Source organism: Bombina bombina, chromosome 4, assembly GCF_027579735.1.
Source record: "Bombina bombina isolate aBomBom1 chromosome 4, aBomBom1.pri, whole genome shotgun sequence".
Lineage (NCBI taxonomy): Eukaryota > Metazoa > Chordata > Amphibia > Anura > Bombinatoridae > Bombina > Bombina bombina.
This window is the reverse complement of record NC_069502.1, coordinates 574,238,825-574,258,527: the sequence shown is the minus strand read 5'-3', so window position 1 is coordinate 574,258,527 and position 19,703 is coordinate 574,238,825.

The following is a 19,703-nucleotide window of genomic DNA, read 5'->3' as shown; positions in this document are numbered from 1 at the left end:
TCAAAAACGGTTTTGTGACATCCTTATTCTCCAAACCTACAGAAATAAATTCACTGCTAATGGCAAATAGCTTCCATCCTACACATCTTGGGCCCGATCCAATATGCAGCGATGCCCACAAAAGCCGGCAACGCCAAATATTGTGCTGGTTTGGTATCCTATATACGGCGTAACCTAGAAGTTACGCTTGTATATTTCTGCCTTCGGCCGTAGTTTTTTGTCCCATAGACAGGTATACCAAACCAGCACAGTTTGGTATCCAATATACAGCGTAAGGACTTACGTGGCAAAAATGGAGAAATCTTACTCCATTTTCACCTCGCCACAAATTGCAGGCGTAGTAAGCCTTACGCTGAGTATTGGAGCCCCGTAGCTCCCTAAACTTCCTGCAAAATAAAACCTAACACCTAACGCATGCGCAATGTTTATCTACCTGTCAACCGCAATCCCCCGCTGCGATCCCTAATAAAGTGTTTAACCCCTGAACCGCTGCTCTCGGACCCCGTCGCCACCTACATTAAATGTCTAACCCCCTAATGTGATCCCCCTACACCGCCGCCACCTACATTAAAATTATTAACCCCTAATGTAATCCCCCTACACCGCCGCCATCTATATTAAAATTATTACCCCCTAATGTGAGCCCCCTACCCCGTGGCCACCTATTTTAACTATATTACCCCCTAATCTAATCCCCCTACACCACTGCCACCTATATTAAAATGATTAACCCCTAATCTAATCCCCCTACACCGCCGCCACCTATATTAAATGTATTACCCCCTAAAATACTAAAATGTCCCTACCCTAAAATAAATTACAAATAGCCCTGAAAAGGGCCTTTTGTGTGGCATTGCCCCAAAGTAACCAGCTCTATTACTAGCCTTTAAAAGGGCCTTTTGCGGGGCATTGCCCCAAAGTAACCAGCTCTATTACCAGCCATTAAAAGGGCCTTTTGCGGGGCATTGTCACAAAGTAATCAGCTCTTTTACCTGTAATCTAATCCCCCTACACCGCCACCACCTATATTAAATGTATTAACCCCAAATCTAATCCCCCTACACCGCCGCCACCTGTAATAAATGTATTACCACCTAAAATACTAAAGTGTCCCTACCCTAAACTAAATTACAAATAGCCCTGAAAAGGGCCTTTTGCATGGCATTGCCCCAAAGTAACCAGCTCTATTAGCAGCCCTTAAAAGGGCCTTTTGCGGGGCATTGCCCCAAAGTAACCAGCTCTATTACCAGCCCTTAAAACGGCCTTTTGCGGGACATTGTCACAAAGTAATCAGTTATTTTACCTGTAATCTGACCCCCTACACCGCTGCCACCTATATTAAATATATTAACCCCTAATCTAATCCCCCTACACCGCCGCCACCTATATTAAATATATTAACCCCTAATCTGCCCCCCTACACTGCCGCCACCTATATTAACTATATTAACCCTAATTATATTAGGTTTAATAAGTTAATATAGTTATTATATTATATATATTATTAATATAGTTAATAATTAATACAGTTATTATATTATATATATTAACTATATTAACCCTATCTAACCCTAACACCCCTAACTTAATTATTATTGCAATAAATCTAAATAATATTAATCTTATTAACTAAAATATTCATATTTAAAAATAAATACTTACCTATAAAATAAACCTTAAGATAGCTACAATATAATTAATAATTACATAGTAGCTATTTTAGGGTTTATATTTATTTTACAGGTAACTTGGTATTTATTTTAACTAGGTACAATAGCTATTAAAATGTTAATAATTATTTAATAGCTACCTAGTTAAAATAATTACCAATTTGCCTGTAAAATAAATCCTAACCTAAGTTACAAATACACCTACACTATCAATAAATTAATGAAATAAACTACAATTATCTAAACTAAAATATAATTAAATACACTAAACTAAATTACAAAAAACAAACAAACACTAAATTACAAAAAATAAAAAAAGATTACAAGAATTTTAAGCTAATTACACCTAATCTAAGCCCCCTAATAAAATAACAAAGCCCCCCAAAATAAAAAAGTCCCTACCCTAAACTAAATTACAAAAAGTAATCAGCTCTATTACCAGCCCTTAAAAGGGCCTTTTGTGGGGCATTGCCCCAAAGTAATCAGCTCTGTTACCTGTGAAAAAAAGAACAACCCCTCTACATTACAACCCACCACCCACACACCCCTACTCTAAAACCCACCCTACTCCCCCTTAAAAAAACCTAAGTCTAACCCCCAAGTGCTCCTTACCTGTCCTGAAGACCGGCGGAGAAGGTCCTGTTCCAGGCGGAGAAGTCTTCTTCCAGGCGGCTAACTCTTCTTCTTCCAGGAACCAGGCGGTGCGGAGCGGAGGAGTTGAAGACCGATGACCGTGGAGCTGAAGACCGTCCTCTCTGGAACTGAAGACCGGCGATGCAGGAACTGAAGATCGGCGACGCTGGAACTGAAGACCGGAGCCATGGAGCATGGAGGATCCTCTTCATACGATCGCCGCCGTACACTGAATCGAAATTCAAGGTACGCGATTAAAAATGGCGTCCCTTGAATTCCTATTGGCTGATTTGAGCCTTCAAATTCAAATCAGCCAATCGGATGAGAGCTACTTTAAAGGTAGCGGTGGTGTAGGGGGCTCACATTAGGGGGTAATAATTTTAATTTAGATGGTGGTGGTGTAGGGGGCTCACATTAGGGGGTTAGACATTTAATATAGGTTGCGGCGGTATAGGGGGATTAGATTAGGGGTTAATAATTTTAATATAGGTGGCGGCAGTGTAAGGGGGTCAGATTAGGGGGTAGTACATATAATATAGGTGGCAGTGGGGTAGGGGGCTCACATTAGGGGGTAATATAGTTAAAATAGGTGGCGGCGGTGTAGGGGGATCATATTAGGGGGTAATATAGTTAATGTAGCTGGCGGCAGGGTCCGGGGGCGGCGGTTTAGGGGTTAATACATTTATTGTTAGGAGTGAGAGGGGGGATTGCGGATAGAGGGGTATACGCGTCGGGCTATGTTTGGGAGGCGTGTTAGGCAGTAACGGGAGATTTAATATTTTAGTCAGGTTTTTTTATGCGGCAGCAGTTTCTAAAGTGCCGTTAGTCACTGGCGACTCCAGAAATTTGTACTTACGCAGATTTCTGGACATCGCTAGTTTGTCAGACTTACAGCACTTTAGCATCTGATGGTGCCGTATAAGTGATAGATCGAGTTGCGAGCTGAAACTATGGTTAGTGCAGGTTACCACGCTTGCGCCGAAACCTGCACCGTATATCGGATCGCGCCCTAAAAAGGAGCATCATCTCTTCTCAGCTCATGAGGGTTGTGCGAAACAATACACTTGATAGTACTAGGTTAGTTCAAGAAGACATGATGGAAAAGAAACTCAAGGCAAGGGGCTATAGAACCAAGTATATTGATAAAACTACAATCAGTCTTGTTGAACACAACCAAGACAGCCTATTACATAGGGAGATATCCCTCAGAACCTCAGATGAAAGATTAAACTTTGTAATTACCTTTAGTCCACTCCATAAAACCATGGAAAGGTCCTTGAAAGCCAATTGGGAGATCATAAAATCAGACAAATCTTTACCTTTCTCGCAATGTGAGGCATCTTAGATGGTTTATAAAAGAACCTCGAATTTGAGGGAAATCTTGGTTTAAAATGACCCCATACGATGCTATCAGAAGGGATCATGGTTGAATGAAAGGAGGAATTTGGGATGTTACAAATGCAATGGAGTCTAAGGCATATTGGTCTTTTATTCTGGCAAGTTTAACCCCTTCTATGCCCTAGAGTGCTCATGGCACAATCCAACTTTTGGCTTCTTATCAGAACTATTCCAACAACCACTTTCAGACAGAGGGAGCCTGTGTTCCTATTGTGGAGAATCAACAGCCGAACCTGTTGCCGATCAAACTACATTTGCTCTCAGCGTACTGACTGCTGAAAAATGTCAGCCTGTCTGTTTGCACTTCTTATACCATGAGTGCCACTATCTTTGTGAGTACCTGTTCACCTGTTTCACGTCACATTATTCTGCAAATGTTTGGAGTTATCTACACCATGAGGTGCTTTCTTTTTGTTTTCACTACCCTGTATACACTGTATGGATATCTCTTGTCATTAGTGACCTGCACTAATGCAGCACCTTCTTCTGCTTTCTATTTTTTATACAGTTTTTGTTGCTCATCAGCCGAATTGAGTTTGGGAAGTAGTTAGCAGCTGCGTCTGTCCCACGTAAGAAGGACGTCTTTTGATCTGCTGTATACCACGATTCTGGTATTCTAGGAGGACTTAAACAAACTTTGTCCTTATCTTATCTCATATCAGCTGTGTGTTGCACTTTATATAAATTTGTTTGTTTTGCACTTTATATATACTTGTTTTTTTTTTTAGAAAGTATCATTATTAGTTAGGCACATCCAGCTCTTATATATGTTTCTATATATATTTATTAGTATTTCAGAGAAAGGATGGCTAACTATCGGTTTGTGATCAGAGAGGCAATTAGAACGGGTGACTCTGAACAACCTGTGGCACGTCATTTTGTGACAGCTGGGCAAACAGCAGTCAGTTTGCATACAATGCTTATTGACCATGTAGTGCCTCTGAAAAGGGTTGGTGATAGACACAGGAGGTTGTTACAAACAGAAGACAAAATAGATCTATCGGTTGGTAATGGTGGCCCCCAAGGGACTAAACACCATGCTAGAATATAGCCACTTCCTATGAATTTAACCGATCTGAAGTCTGGACTGGGATAAGATAATCAGAGGTATCGGGGTGTCTAATCAGGAATTGATGCACCACACTTCGACTGGTTTGTACACATCAGTGCAGCTTATATAGCACCCCCCCCATGGGTTCAACTATATTTTGGATATTAATATAAACTATTGGTTTATCTTCTGATGGTTTATAGATCCATGAATATATGCCCAGATCTACAGGACTGTCTCAATCAATTAACTAGTCCTGTCAACTCAGAGTGTATTTTCTACCATACTCTGAAAACATGAAGTACATAAATTCTCTAACATTCTATTGTGTCTGATTCCGAAAATTCATTAAGCAGGGTAGATTTTAAATGTTAAATTATAGTTGTTTTGTATGTTAATTTGAGTATTCACACTTAAGTGTTCAGTTTACAGGACTTGTAACAATTGATGCTTGTGGTAGAATTGTCTATGTGTAGACTGTTATGCTCAGCTGTTGCACTGTGCATAGGGTTTGTAGCAACCAGTGATGTGATCACATGACACGCAGTGTATATGCAAATAAGCCATGTGGTTAGACATATGCAATTGTGACCTATGCTGCACTGACAAACACCACAATTGGCTGACACAAAAGTAAGTAGTTTGTTTTAAGGGTTTATAAGGTGACCGGGTGATGGGTAGAATACACTGCTGTTCAATCTGATGTGTCATTGTAAAAGGTGTCAGTAAAGACACCGAAACGTTTGGTTGGTGACATGGAATTTTAATTTTGTATTAAAGGAATAGTTTTATACGTTTGCTTAAATCCTTTTTTGCTGCTGAACCATATACCTTTGCACACGTAGCACCCTGGGAGCTGCTACCAGTCTAAGTGAGTGCACTAATTTTGGATAATATATATATATATATATATATATATAAAAGGAGATAAAAATATATTTCTATAATGTAGCAAAATTAACAACTGCACAAACAACACACCTGTAACTAGTTCTGCTCACCTGCTAGAAGGTTTGAACTGGTATATATATATTATATATATATATATATATATATATATATATATAAACATGTTCCCTTTGTCTTGTAGTTAATGTAAGATAAACGATGCTATAGAGCGCTTTGAATTTCTTCAAATCAAAATGATCCTCAAGGATTTGCAGATTTACTGTAAGTACAGAGGAAAAAATAAATGGATCTGGTGTTTTTGTATAGAGTTTAGGATTTACTTCTTCAGAAGAGGAATGTCATCTAGATAAGGAGTCACATAAATATTGAGTAATCTGATTGTTAGGCATTCTTGAAGCCAGTGACCAATACAAATGGAAGAGCAAGAAACTTAAAATTAAAATATATAGTTAATGTTTGCTTTATATTTGGATTTTATAGACCTGAAGATAAGGGTCCTTCAGATCTATTGCAGTTGTTGGTCTACATACCTAGTTGTAGAGCTCTATCTGATTGCTGTCTAAAATTATCCAAGTTGAAATGAGGAAGCTTTACAAATATGGTCATTTGGGCCTAGCTTCTTATGGAAAAGTATGTATTTTTTATGTTTCATTGTTCATGTTTCAATTATTAAAAGGGTTTTCTAACAAGACAACAATCTTGAAATCTGTCTAATCCCATTAAAAACTAAATTTAAATTCTAAGTTAATTTAGGGTTATTATAAGGTGTCTGTAGAGTCAAACAGTATATGGGGTTGCTCAGAGTATTTCTGTTCAATTTGATAATTACATTACAGGCCATGTGATATTATTCAAAAGAACCTATAGCAGTAACAATCAATTATTTCATAAAATGTCAGTGATATTTAGTCATTGCATGTAACACTTTATTGTGTTAAAATATAGCTCATATTTATTTAAGTTAGTGAAGGGAAGTACAAATTAAATATGCACTCTCAAATGTAACCCTCTTATAGGCTTTATTATTTTCAGTTTCTTTTAATTGGCTAGTCATAGTATAGCTTTGGAGAGTTATAGTTAAACCAATTTAAGAATGGTACAAATATATCTGTAATGACCCACTCAAAATCATTTTGTAGCAAAGTTGCAATGAGGGCAATAATATTATAGCAGCTTCTTTGACACAGGCTTTCTGCTATTAGAAAGTTAATTTAGACAATAACTGAAATACTTACTAGAGTTATTATTCTGCTAAATTCCTCTTTGTATTGAAAACCACCTTTCAATTATACAGCTCAATGAAAAGACATTAAATGTGATCTCTTAAAATGAGCACTTATTAATACCCAGTTATGCAATGGCCCCTTAAATGGAAAGTCTGAGCATAGTTGTAGAGAAATCCAGTTAAGGTGTGATTTCACAAAATCTACATTAAGCTAGGGCCTGCATTTCAAATATATTCATTTTATCTATCTTTTGTTTTGCAACTAGCAGTGATGAAGATGTCTATGGAAAAAGGCTTGAGTAAAAGGGTGTTGAGCTTCATTGTAGTGTTCTATTTGCAGTATGATGTCATTGTTTGGTTTAATGGTAATTTTGATAAGCACAATAATACTTCCAATTCTTAAAATATGTATGAAGTATAGATAAATTACTTAGAGATTGCAATTTCTGTCTACAGGTATTAGGCCAATATCCTATGGAAACTGCTATTGTAGCTACATTACTAAAAACAATCTAGCAGCAAAATATATATTTTTTACAGTAATTCAATTTTAGCAGCTTCTGCTAACTGAAATTATTGTTGTTTATTGACAGGGCTCTATATGCCTATATTTCCCTGTAAAATATTTTTTCATTATTGTGTTCCCAATGATCTCACCTGCAGGGTTATATTAAATTGTTTACAAATAGCTCATTTGTCTTTATTATGTCATTTGAAATAGCTGGATTTATCCTGCTGAAATTGCCAACCACACAGAAAATATGAATACGTAAGTATTGTCTATAGAATACCTACATAAAATAGCTGTAGCAGAATAAAAAACAACTTACCAGTAAAGACGTGTGAGAGATAAACCAGTCAATTTAAAAGGGTGTTCCTGAAGTTGCTTGGAATACAATGAACTCTTATCAGATACTTGTCTGAGTACATTGTCCCTTTAGACAAAAGCAGCTCCTTACACATAGTCAAGTTCTTGATCCCAGCTGTTATAACACTGTTAGGTGTCAGTAATATAGCTCTTAAATCCTAATTCCAACCTTTATCCATTGCTACCTATACCATTCCTCATTGCAATAAAAATGAATTTCAGACCACTGCTGCTATTCTACCCAACACAACCTAATAGCTGATCTGGTTCACCAGAACAATTTCTTCAACACCAACCCTCTCTGAAATCTACATTACCATGTAAACCATCCTCCCATTGCCAGAGGCACCCTTTTTGAGCTAAATTCGTGTAACTATATAATCCCACCCAATGGCAAGACATTCACCCTTTAATTCACCCTTCTATGCAATCTTACCCCCCTAAAATACCCTCTTTAATACATTCAGTGCCAGAGCAGTGTTTACTCAATTTTCTTTTACAACAGGGGGCTAGAAAAATTCTCATAATTTTGCTCTTTCCATTTGAACTTCATTAATGAGTGTAGATATACATGTACAAAAGATAATTATATATCATTTGTCAGCTCCAATTCATATTTCATCAGATGCAATTAATCTGAAAAAATGGAAATATGTCCATAATATACAATATATTCATAGCAAATCTAATTATATCAAAGTTCTTGTTCCTCTTGTGTGAAAATGAATATATATGTATTCATATTGACACAAGACTTCTAAGAGCCCGACATCAAAGGCTTGCTGTTGACAATTAGAAATACACATTTTCATCTTGCCGGTCTTGAAATTGTCATGCCAGGAGGAGTGTTCACAAAATGTGAGCTTTCCAATACTATTCAGGTGGTTCAATAGGAAAGTATAAACCTGCTACCCCAAGACACTGCGAAAACCTTGAAAATGAATGTGAATGTCAGCAGAGTGGAATTTAATAGATGTTTACTTAATATTTAATTGTGTGTTCTTGAAATCTTAAAGTAGATTATGTTTTGCTATACATTAGATAATCTATTTGCAAATGCAATTACATATTATATAACGTATACTTTTTAAAAATCCTCATCTCGACAACGAAAGAGTTACAAGACTTTTTTATGTGTGTGTGTTTGTGGGAAAATGCTTGACTTTCCTGCCATATTTTGTTTAGATCATTCAAACATTACTGCAAAGTTTCCTCATTGTAACACAAGTTTCGCTCATGGAATGCCTATATCTTTGTTATGTATTGCAAAGACCATTGGGAATTTAATAAAAAGGCAAAATACATTATCACATTATTGATTTATACATATGAGCTGGGGCATTATGGGTATACTGGGCATGTGTGTAGAATGTGATATTTGTATTACTTTTACTGATTGATACATTAATAGTGATAAGTCCATTTCATTGACCCATTTTTTTTAGAAAGTTGAATGTATATGCAGTAAATGTACTTGAACTGGAATATTGGTTTATAATATGGTTTAAATAAGGCATATTTTCTAATTGCTTCTTCCACTCAATGCATTGCTTATGCATTTGCTTCTAGCTAATTTTGGTTATTTTAATAGGCAGATTATACTTTTTGGTTTTATTTTTTTAATTGTGAAATTAAAAGTGAAGTTTTAATTGATGTTTATTTGCAGTCCTGATAGTGGTCTGGTGATTGCTTTTGCTTTATTGAATTATAAGTATTTGTTTTGTGTTAAGTGAGTGCTCATAAATCTATTCTTTTTCTAATTTACTTGGATTTTAATTTGCTTTCAATTATTATTACAACATGTTTACCATATTGTCACTGTGTAGACCCAAGAACACGATGCATGGCAGGGTTTCAGCAGATCTTTGGGTTCCCAGCAGAAGTACACTATGGGCACTTGATAAAGTCTGCACAGCTGTTTTGTGAGGCTGCTTTTATATACTGCAGCAGCTGCCAGAAATAAAGCAAGGTAATGCACGCTGTAAAAGTGAGAGGTGAAAGTGTCATTTACACAGCCCAGTTTATTCATGAGACAATGCGAGGGCACTTTCCTGAAAGCTAGGACCAATTCACTCAGTACCTTGGCATGAAGGATAATTGAGATCTGTAATATTCAGAGTATTTGGCTGAATTTCTACAAGATTTAACATAACATACATATGTGTTGTTCAAGTTGTAAATATATATATATATGTTTCATTTTTTCGAATGAATAAAACGATTGCAATAATATTTTTACATATTTTTTGCTGGTTAGTCGCACAGTTTTATCTGCTGCCTGCTTATTTTGATACAGAATTGAAGGTCTTTGTAACTAGAAGAAATACTATACGAAATATATGTGTTATATACAGTATTGGAACTGATTTGCTGATGTTGCAGGCCAAGTGCTAAGTTTTACATTCTAAAAAGTGCTTAGTGTAAATGTAAGGAAGTCTAAATCTTGCATACTGCATCTGCAGAATCTCCACACATTTACATAACATTGTTTGTGCCAATTTCCTTTTCATTTATTGTATGATTACTAAAAACAAGTGAGCATAATGAGACCATTTTCTCTATTTTATGTAAAGATATTCAGAAGACTATGGTGTTTTTGTATGTGCAGTGCCTACAGGAAATAGAAAAGTACACTGCTTGCAAAGATAAGTGTTTCATTATTTCCAAAATTATATATTGACAAGTGTATTATTTAGTGTTTTTTTTTTTTTTTTATAGATTATTTGTAATTTAAAGGGACAGTAAACATATTGTAATTAGAAAACATTTCAGTCAAGTCTAATGTTTTTTTTAATGACAAATTAACATTTTTTTTTACTGCAATTGATTTTCAATATTTAATCTCCATCCACTATTTGCCTTTATTTACCTGGACTAGTCAGGATCACTATTATATATATATACAAGTACATTGTTTTGCAGTTTTAATATGTTAAAGCCAATTAAATGAAAAATATCTCAAAGGGTTAGCCTTGAACTTTTTCAGGTATGAAAATTAGAAAAGCAACATTTTTCAGAGCTGAATTACATGAAAGGGGGCAAAATAATTAATTGAAGTATATTGCAAAGTTGTTTTACTATATATAACTAAACATCATATATTAAAATCTCAATGTGTTGGGGGGGCGGAGACAGCCCTGCATCTGAGCGGTCACACTCTACATGAGCTCCGGCTATATTTTATAGATTTTTACTTAATTGCCTGCTCAGTGCAGGTAACTACACACTGAACGAGAGTAGCACATGAGGCAAAACACCTAAGTCAACTAAGAAGTCACAGGAGGCAGCTACAGCGCCATATTCCACGACATTTATTCACAGAAGACAGCACAGTGCTTATATTACAGGCGCCATCTTGGGGTGCAGGCCACACTACAGCATCGCCTCTGAAGGCAACCAGCAACAACAGGGACTTTATAACCTCTGCAAGATGGAGAGAAACCCTTTACCTACAGAGATAGCGGATCGGCTAGCAGCCTTTGAGCGGCAGATGGACATATGCTTTGAAAACTTACTGCTCTCCTTACACCCGGAGAACTCCAGCGCTACTACTACAACAGAGACACTGAAAGTTGAGATACGCACTCAGCACAGCATATTGGACCCCCAGGACCCCATTAAGTCAGATAGCGCTGCCGCTTCTTTTGCGCCAAGGTTTTGCCGGGGATCTCTGTTAGATACAGCACCACCCCTTACGCCGACGCAACTCACCACTGTACAGCAGCCAACACCTAGGCCTTCGGGAGAGGGTCCTCATAGCGATGTCCAGCTCCCGCAAAGGACCAGGCAACGACAGCTCAGCAAGCCCTGGTATGTAACGGACATTATTACTGACACTAGACCTACCGCCTACTGCAAACCCTCACCTAAAGTTCAGAGGAAGACAGAAGGCAGAGAGAATGACCCGCACATTAACGAACCGCAGGGTCTCAAAGATCTTTTACAACAGCCTCAGAAACCTCACTCGGGCTACAACAGAAATGCCACTAATCAGAAACTTTTAACAGCCGCTGTGTTCTTGGCCCTCAGATTGGGGATAGGATAGATTGGTCAGCTCCTTCCTTATATGCATCCCCATAGCCTGATCAACATATGGTACGAGGAGAAGACATGCCTACTTCGTGGGTCAATTTGACGTTATCCCCCACCGGTTTGAACTGTTGAAAATTAAGACACGCAGAGCTGAATCATTTCTATCTTATCGGAACAGCCAATAGAATGCGAGCTCAATCTGATTGGCTGATTGGAACTTGATTCTGATTGGATGATTCCATCAGCCAATCAGAAAATTCCTACCTTAATTCCGATTGGCTGATAGAATCCTATCAGCCAATCGGAATTCGAGGGACGCCATCTTGGATGATGTCCCTTAAAGGAACCGTCATTAGTCGGGAGACAACGGAAGAAGAGGATGGATCCGCGTCGCCTGCTTCAAGATGGACCCGCTCCGCACCGGATGGAAGAAGATCGAAGATGCCGCTTGGAGAAGATGTTTGCCGGTCCGGATGTCCTCTTCTTGCCGGATAGGAGGAAGACTTTGGAGCCTCTTCTGGACCTCTTCAGCACCGGATTATGGATCGCCAACCCCCGCTTGGGTTGGATGAAGATGTTGGAGCCAGGACGGATCGGTGATACCTGGATGGTGAAGACAAGGTAGGAAGATCTTCAGGGGATTAGTGTTAGGTTTATTTAAGGGGGGTTTGGGTTAGATTAGGGGTATGTGGTGGTGGGTTGTAATGTTGGGGGGGGGTATTGTATTTATTCTTTTACAGGCAAAAGAGCTGAAATTCTTGGGGCATGCCCCGCAAAGGGCCCTGTTCAGGGCTGGTAAGGTAAAAGAGCTTGTAACTTTTTTAATTTAGAATAGGGTAGGGAATTTTTTATTTTGGGGGGCTTTGTTGTTTTATTAGGGGGCTTAGAGTAGGTGTAATTAGTTTAAAATTGTTGTAATATTTTTCTTATGTTTGTAAATATTTTTTTATTTTTTGTAACTTAGTTCTTTTTTATTTTTTGTACTTTAGCTAGTTTATTTAATTGTATTTATTGGTAGGAATTGTGTTTAATTAATTTATTGATAGGGTAGTGTTAGGTTAATTGTAGGTAATTGTAGGTAGTTTATTTAATTAATTTATTGATAGGGTAGTGTTAGGTTTAATTATATCTTAGGTTAGGATTTATTTTACAGGTAAATTTGTTATTATTTTAACTAGGTAACTATTAAATAGTTCTTAACTATTTAATAGCTATTGTACCTGGTTAAAATAATTACAAAGTTGCCTGTAAAATAAATATTAATCCTAAAATAGCTATAATATCATTATAATTTATATTGTAGCTATATTAGGATTTATTTTACAGGTAAGTATTTAGCTTTAAATAGGAATCATTTATTTAATAAGAGTTAATTTATTTCGTTAGATGTAAATTATATTTAAGTTAGGGGGGTGTTAGTGTTAGGGTTAGACTTAGCTTTAGGGGTTAATCAATTTATTAGAATAGCGGTGAGCTCCGCTCGGCAGATTAGGGGTTAATAATTGAAGGTAGGTGTCGGCGATGTTAGGGAGGGCAGATTAGGGGTTAATACTATTTATGATAGGGTTAGTGAGGCGGGTTAGGGGTTAATAACTTTATTATAGTAGCGGTGCGGTCCGCTCGGCAGATTAGGGGTTAATAAGTGTAGGCAGGTGTCGGCGACGTTGAGGGGGGCAGATTAGGGGTTAATAAATATAATATAGGGGTCGGCGGTGTTAGGGGTAGCAGATTAGGGGTACATAGGGATAACGTAGGTGGCGGCGCTTTGCGGTCGGAAGATTAGGGGTTAATTATTTTAAGTAGCTGGCGGCGACGTTGTGGGGGGCAGGTTAGGGGTTAATAAATGTAATATAGGGGTCGGCGGGGTTAGGGGCAGCAGATTAGGGGTACATAAGTATAACGTAGGTGGCGGTCGGCAGATTAGGGGTTAAAAATTTTAATCGAGTGGCGGCGATGTGGGGGGAGCTCGGTTTAGGGGTACATAGGTAGTTTATGGGTGTTAGTGTACTTTAGGGTACAGTAGTTAAGAGCTTTATGAACCGGCGTTAGCCAGAAAGCTCTTAACTCTTGCTATTTTCAGGCGGCTGAAGTTTTGTCGTTAGAGCTCTAACGCTCATTTCAGAAACGACTCTAAATACCGGCGTTAGAAAGATCCCATTGAAAAGATGGGATACGCAAATGGCGTAGGGGGATCTGCGGTATGGAAAAGTCGCGGCTGAAAAGTGAGCGTTAGACCCTTTAATCACTGACTCCAAATACCAGCGGGCGGCCAAAACCAGCGTTAGGAGCCTCTAACGCTGGTTTTGACGGCTACCGCCGAACTCCAAATCTAGGCCTATGAATGCCAAGTACACCAAAACTCCTTTATCTAATAACCCTATGAGGTACCTTTTATAATTCTCCTATCTAATGGTGTCCCCCCAAACTACTACTTCCCTGACACTCCCTTAGCACTTGACAACTCATACCTCTAACAAGAGCCCATCTCCCCCCCCACCCCTTTTTTTCCCCTCTTCTCACCTTTTCCCCTCCCTCTCTTTCATTTCTTTAAAGCAGTCTTATCCTGCTGTCTTTTCCCTTCTTGCTATCCCAACCACTAGGCCCAAAAGTGGCCTCTTCAAATGCCAATCTCCTCTACCTGTGCCCATACGCTCTCTGGGGTTCAAAAGTAACCCCTCCTTTTCATAGAGGACCACACTACAGAAAATAATATAAAAATGGAGGTTCAAGGCAGATGCCCACACAGATCTAATGTAATATCTCTGTATTATTCAACAGCTTTTTGTATGTTAACTATTCAGTTGTTTTTATTGCATGGCATTTTATTAACACTGTATCATCTTGATAACCTCAATAAAAAATGTATTAAAAAAAAAAAAAAAAAAAATCTCAATGTGTTTACTGTTCCTTTAATAGTTTGTATTGAGATACAACTTAGCACTTTTACAAGCTCCATGCAAACCCTAAACAAACTTTCAGAAAAAGTCTTTAAAAAAAGTGATAAAGGATAATTAAAAACAAATGTAAAAGTGTTAGCAGTGAAGAGGTTGAAGAGACAAACATTACTGAAAGGCATTCTACAGGATGCTGGAGTATCAATACCATTATCAAAAACTGAATGTCAATCACATACGGCTAGATTATGAGTTGTGCGTTAGCCTTAAAAAGCAGTGTTGAGAGGTCCCAACGCTGCTTTTTTCCTAACGCTGGTATTACGAGTCTTGCAGGTACAGATGTACCGCTCACTTTTTTGGTCAGACTCGAAAATACCGCAAATCCACTTACGTCAATTGCGTATCCTATATTTTCAATGGGACTTGCATAATGCCGGAATTACGAGTCTTCCAAAAAGTGAGCGGTACAGCCTCTCCTGTCAAGACTGATACTGCATTTAAAAGTCAGTAGTTGAGTTTTATGGGCTAACACCGTAGCATAAAACTCTTAACTAAAGTGCTAAAAAGTACACTAACACCCATAAACTACCTATTAACCCCTAAACCAAGCCCCCCACATCGCAAACACTAAAATAAATTTTTTAACCCCTAATCTGCCAAACCGGACATCACCGCCACTATAATAAATATATTAACCCCTAAACCCCCGCCCTCCCGCATCGCAAACACTAGTTAAATTTTATTAACCCCTAATCTGCTGCCCCCAACATCGCCGACACCTACCTGCATTTATTAACCCCTAATATGCCGCCCACAACGTCGCCGCAACTATATTAAATGTATTAACCCCTAAATCTAAGTCTAACCCTAACCCCCCTAACTGAAATATAATTTAAATAAATCTAAATAAAATTACTACAATTCACTAAATTATTCCTATTTAAAACTAAATACTTACCGATAAAATAAACCATAAGCTAGCTACAATATAACTAATAGTTACATTGTAGCTAGTTTATGGTTTATTTTTATTTTACAGGCAAGTTTGTATTTATTTTAACTAAGTACAATAGTTATTAAATAGTTATTAACTATTTAATGGCTACCTACTTAAAATAAAGACAAATTTACCTGTAAAATAAATAGAATTCTATCAACCAATCGGAATTAAGGTAGAAAAAATCCTATTGGCTGATGCAATCAGCCAATAGGATTGAGCTGGCATTCTATTGGCTGATCCAATCAGCCAATAGAATGCCAGCTCAATCCTATTGGCTGATTGGATCAGCCAATAGGATTGAACTTGAATTCTATCAGCCAATCGGAATTAAGGTAGGAAAATCCGATTGGCTGATGCAATCAGCCAATCGGAATTCAAGGGACGCCATCTTGGATGACGTAATTTAAAAGAACCTTCATTCTTCAGTTGGACTTCGTTTGAAGAGGATGCTCCGCATCGGATGTCTTGAAGATGGAGCCGCTCCGCGCCGGATGGATGAAGATAGAAGATGAAGATAGTAGATGCCATCTGGAGGACATCTTCTGGCCGGCTTTGATGAAGACTTTTGCCCATCTGGAGGACCACTTTGCCCGGCTTCGTTGAGGACTTCGGTCCGGCTGGGTGAAGACTTCTCAAGGTAGGGTGATCTTCAAGGGGTTAGTGTTAGGTTTTATTAAGGGGGTATTGGGTGGGTTTTAGAGTAGGGTTGGGTGTGTGGGTGGTGGGTTTTAATATTGGGGGGTATTGTACTTTTTTTTTTACAGGTAATAGAGCTGATTACTTTGGGGCAATGCCCCGCAAAAGGCCCTTTTAAGGGCTATTTGTATTTTAGTATAGTGTAGGGCTTTTTATTATTTTGGGGGGCTTTTTTATTTTATTAGGGGGATTAGATTAGGTGTAATTAGTTTAAAAAACTCTTAATTATTTTATTATTTTCTGTAATTTAGTGGTTTTTTTTTCATACTTTAGATATTTTTTTTAAATTGTATTTAATTGTATTTAGTTTAGGTAATTTATTTAATTATAGTGTAGTGTTAGATGTAATTGTGACTTAGGTTAGGATTTATTTTACAGGTAAATTTGCATTTATTTTAACTAGGTAGCTATTAAATAGTTGTAACTATTTAATAACTATTCTACCTAGTTAAAATAAATACAAACTTGCCTGTAAAATAAAAATAAACCCTAAGGCCTAGATTTGGAGTTTGGCGTTAGCCGTGAAAACCAGCGTTAGAGGCCCCTAACGCTGGTTTCTTACGGACTCCGGTATTTAGAGTTCATTTACCGACACTCAAAAATCACCCAACGCTCAAATTTCTACCGACACCTCAGACCCAGTAGTAAACATATACCGACAAAATAAACATTCACGAATCACAAAACAAATATTACACAAACTACACTTACACTCATACAAACACTACACTATATTTATTTTTAAGATTTAATTATTTTTCATCAAAATACAAAGGATCAAAGTTGCGAGATCTCGGGTGTAAAAAACTACACAAATCCATTTTCCCATTGACTTACATTGACACACGGGAAAAGACACTCATATACCTACATCTAACTAATAACATTATCACAAATATACACTCATCGATGCATACAAACAATATACACCACATGACATACAAAAAATATTTATTTATTACAAAAAGAACACAATTTAGTTACTTTTTCACACAAGCTCATGACGTCACTCACTTTACGAGGAAAACCAGTCTTTGAAAAAAAAATCTACCAATTTTTAGAGCCTCCATTGACTTCTATTGGGAAGACGTGCTCATGCACGCGAAACCCACAATTCCCTAACGCACGCAAATAGCGTAGACAGAAAAACTCCAAATACCAGCGCTAGAAAATACATGATTTTATGCGTTAGACCCAGCTATGATAAATAGATCAAGAAATGACTATTTCCCTATGGTGGATTTATGGATTTTACTTATTGAATATTCACAACACCATTAAATTGTTTCAGACTTTTATATTACATCAACTACAAATCAACATCACTAGTAACAAACTTTTATTTAAAAAAATATTACATTTAAACGGACACAAAAATAATGTCAACTTTTCAGGATTCACAAACACTACACAATGGGAAACAATTCTCATTTACCTTTATTATTGCATTTCAGTTATTCAACTCATATGCTTGCAGCAACAGCATATCTACATAGGCTTAACACATGATCAGTCATGGATGCACATACATTACTTTTAACATTCACTCATACAAGTGCATTCAAATGATGGGGGAAAAACACATTACATTCTCTCGAGGAATCACAAAACAGAACATATGGATTTTAATGTACATTTAACATCATGATTCCATCACCAGAAACCATTAGGAATTACGTACAACAAGAACATCATTACACAAAATTACAGATGTCACTTTATGGGAAGGAACAACAATGCCAGATCGCTACATACAAGTCAGCATATGTGGGACACAATCACAATATATACGTACATGTACATAACACGCATCACCCATCACGCAACCACAAAGCACACATTTAGATTTTATTCAGCACACAATAACAATGTAGCACAATACAACAACACAATGAGGATTTCAGAACTACATAGGCAGGTTAATAATATCATGACATCATTAGAAAATTCAACCATACACATCACAGATTCACGACTGTACCGCCCCTTTCGGAACTTTAACACTCAATACTACAATACAACATATACGTAAAGAACAGTTTGGAACAGCATTATTAGGGAGATTTGAATGGGACAATTAATAAATATTGTCAGATCGCAAATCACTTATATATATAATACTACAGATGACAGCCGGAAGTTATTCAGCATTAGTGCCATTTGAAAGGGACGCATACAATATTGACAGCTCGGCAATCACTTATATACACAATACTACAGATGACAGCCGGAAGTTATTCAGTATTAGTGCCATTTGAATGGGACGCATACAATATTGACAGCTCGGCAATCACTTATATATTCAATACTACAGATGGCAGACGGGAAGTTCGGAATTATTATTGCGATTTGAAAGGGACGCATACAATATTGACTGCTCGGCAATCACTTATATATACAATACTACAGATGGCAGACGGGAAGTTCGGAATTATTATTGCGATTTTAAAGGGACGCATACAATATTGACTGTTCGGCAATCACTTATATATACAATACTACAGATGGCAGACGGGAAGTTCGGAATTATTATTGCGATTGTAAAGGGACGCATACAATATTGACAGCTCGGCAATCACTTATATATACAATACTACAGATGGCAGACGGTAAGTTCGGAATTATTATTGCGATTTTAAAGGGACGCATACAATATTGACTGCTCGGCAATCACTTATATATACAATACTACAGATGGCAGACGGGAAGTTCGGAATTATTATTGCGATTTTAAAGGGACGCATACAATATTGACAGCTCGGCAATCACTTATATATACAATACTACAGATGGCAGATGTTACTTTATCATTTACAAACAATGTTGCAGCAACATTGATCGATCACATTCGATGCACATTATACACAACTATGCACTTTCATTCATGTTAGCCTGGACGTGTGCTTGTTACTATAAGATCGCGTTTAAGAAATATTGATTACGCATATGATCAAACATTACAAAAATGCACTGTATGTGTGATATTTGACACTTTCACATTGAGATTCATTGTTGGAAAACAACATTTCAGCAAACAACAAAAAAACGCCCACTGTGAAAGCATTCGCGCCGCTCACATACAAACAAGTGAATACAATCAGCAATCATTACAAACTCAATACCATTGGACTAATTGTACTATAAATCCCCCAAACAACATGGCCAAAGCATCACTTGTGATCCACATCAGATCAAGTGCTTACCTTGTTACGCTGTTTTGAAAGATGGATGACGATGACATGGTAGACGCTGCTGGTGCTGCTATTGGCGAACTAGCTGTTGGTCGAATCAGGCAGCCTCGGCGGCTCAGACTGAGACGAAGGGGTC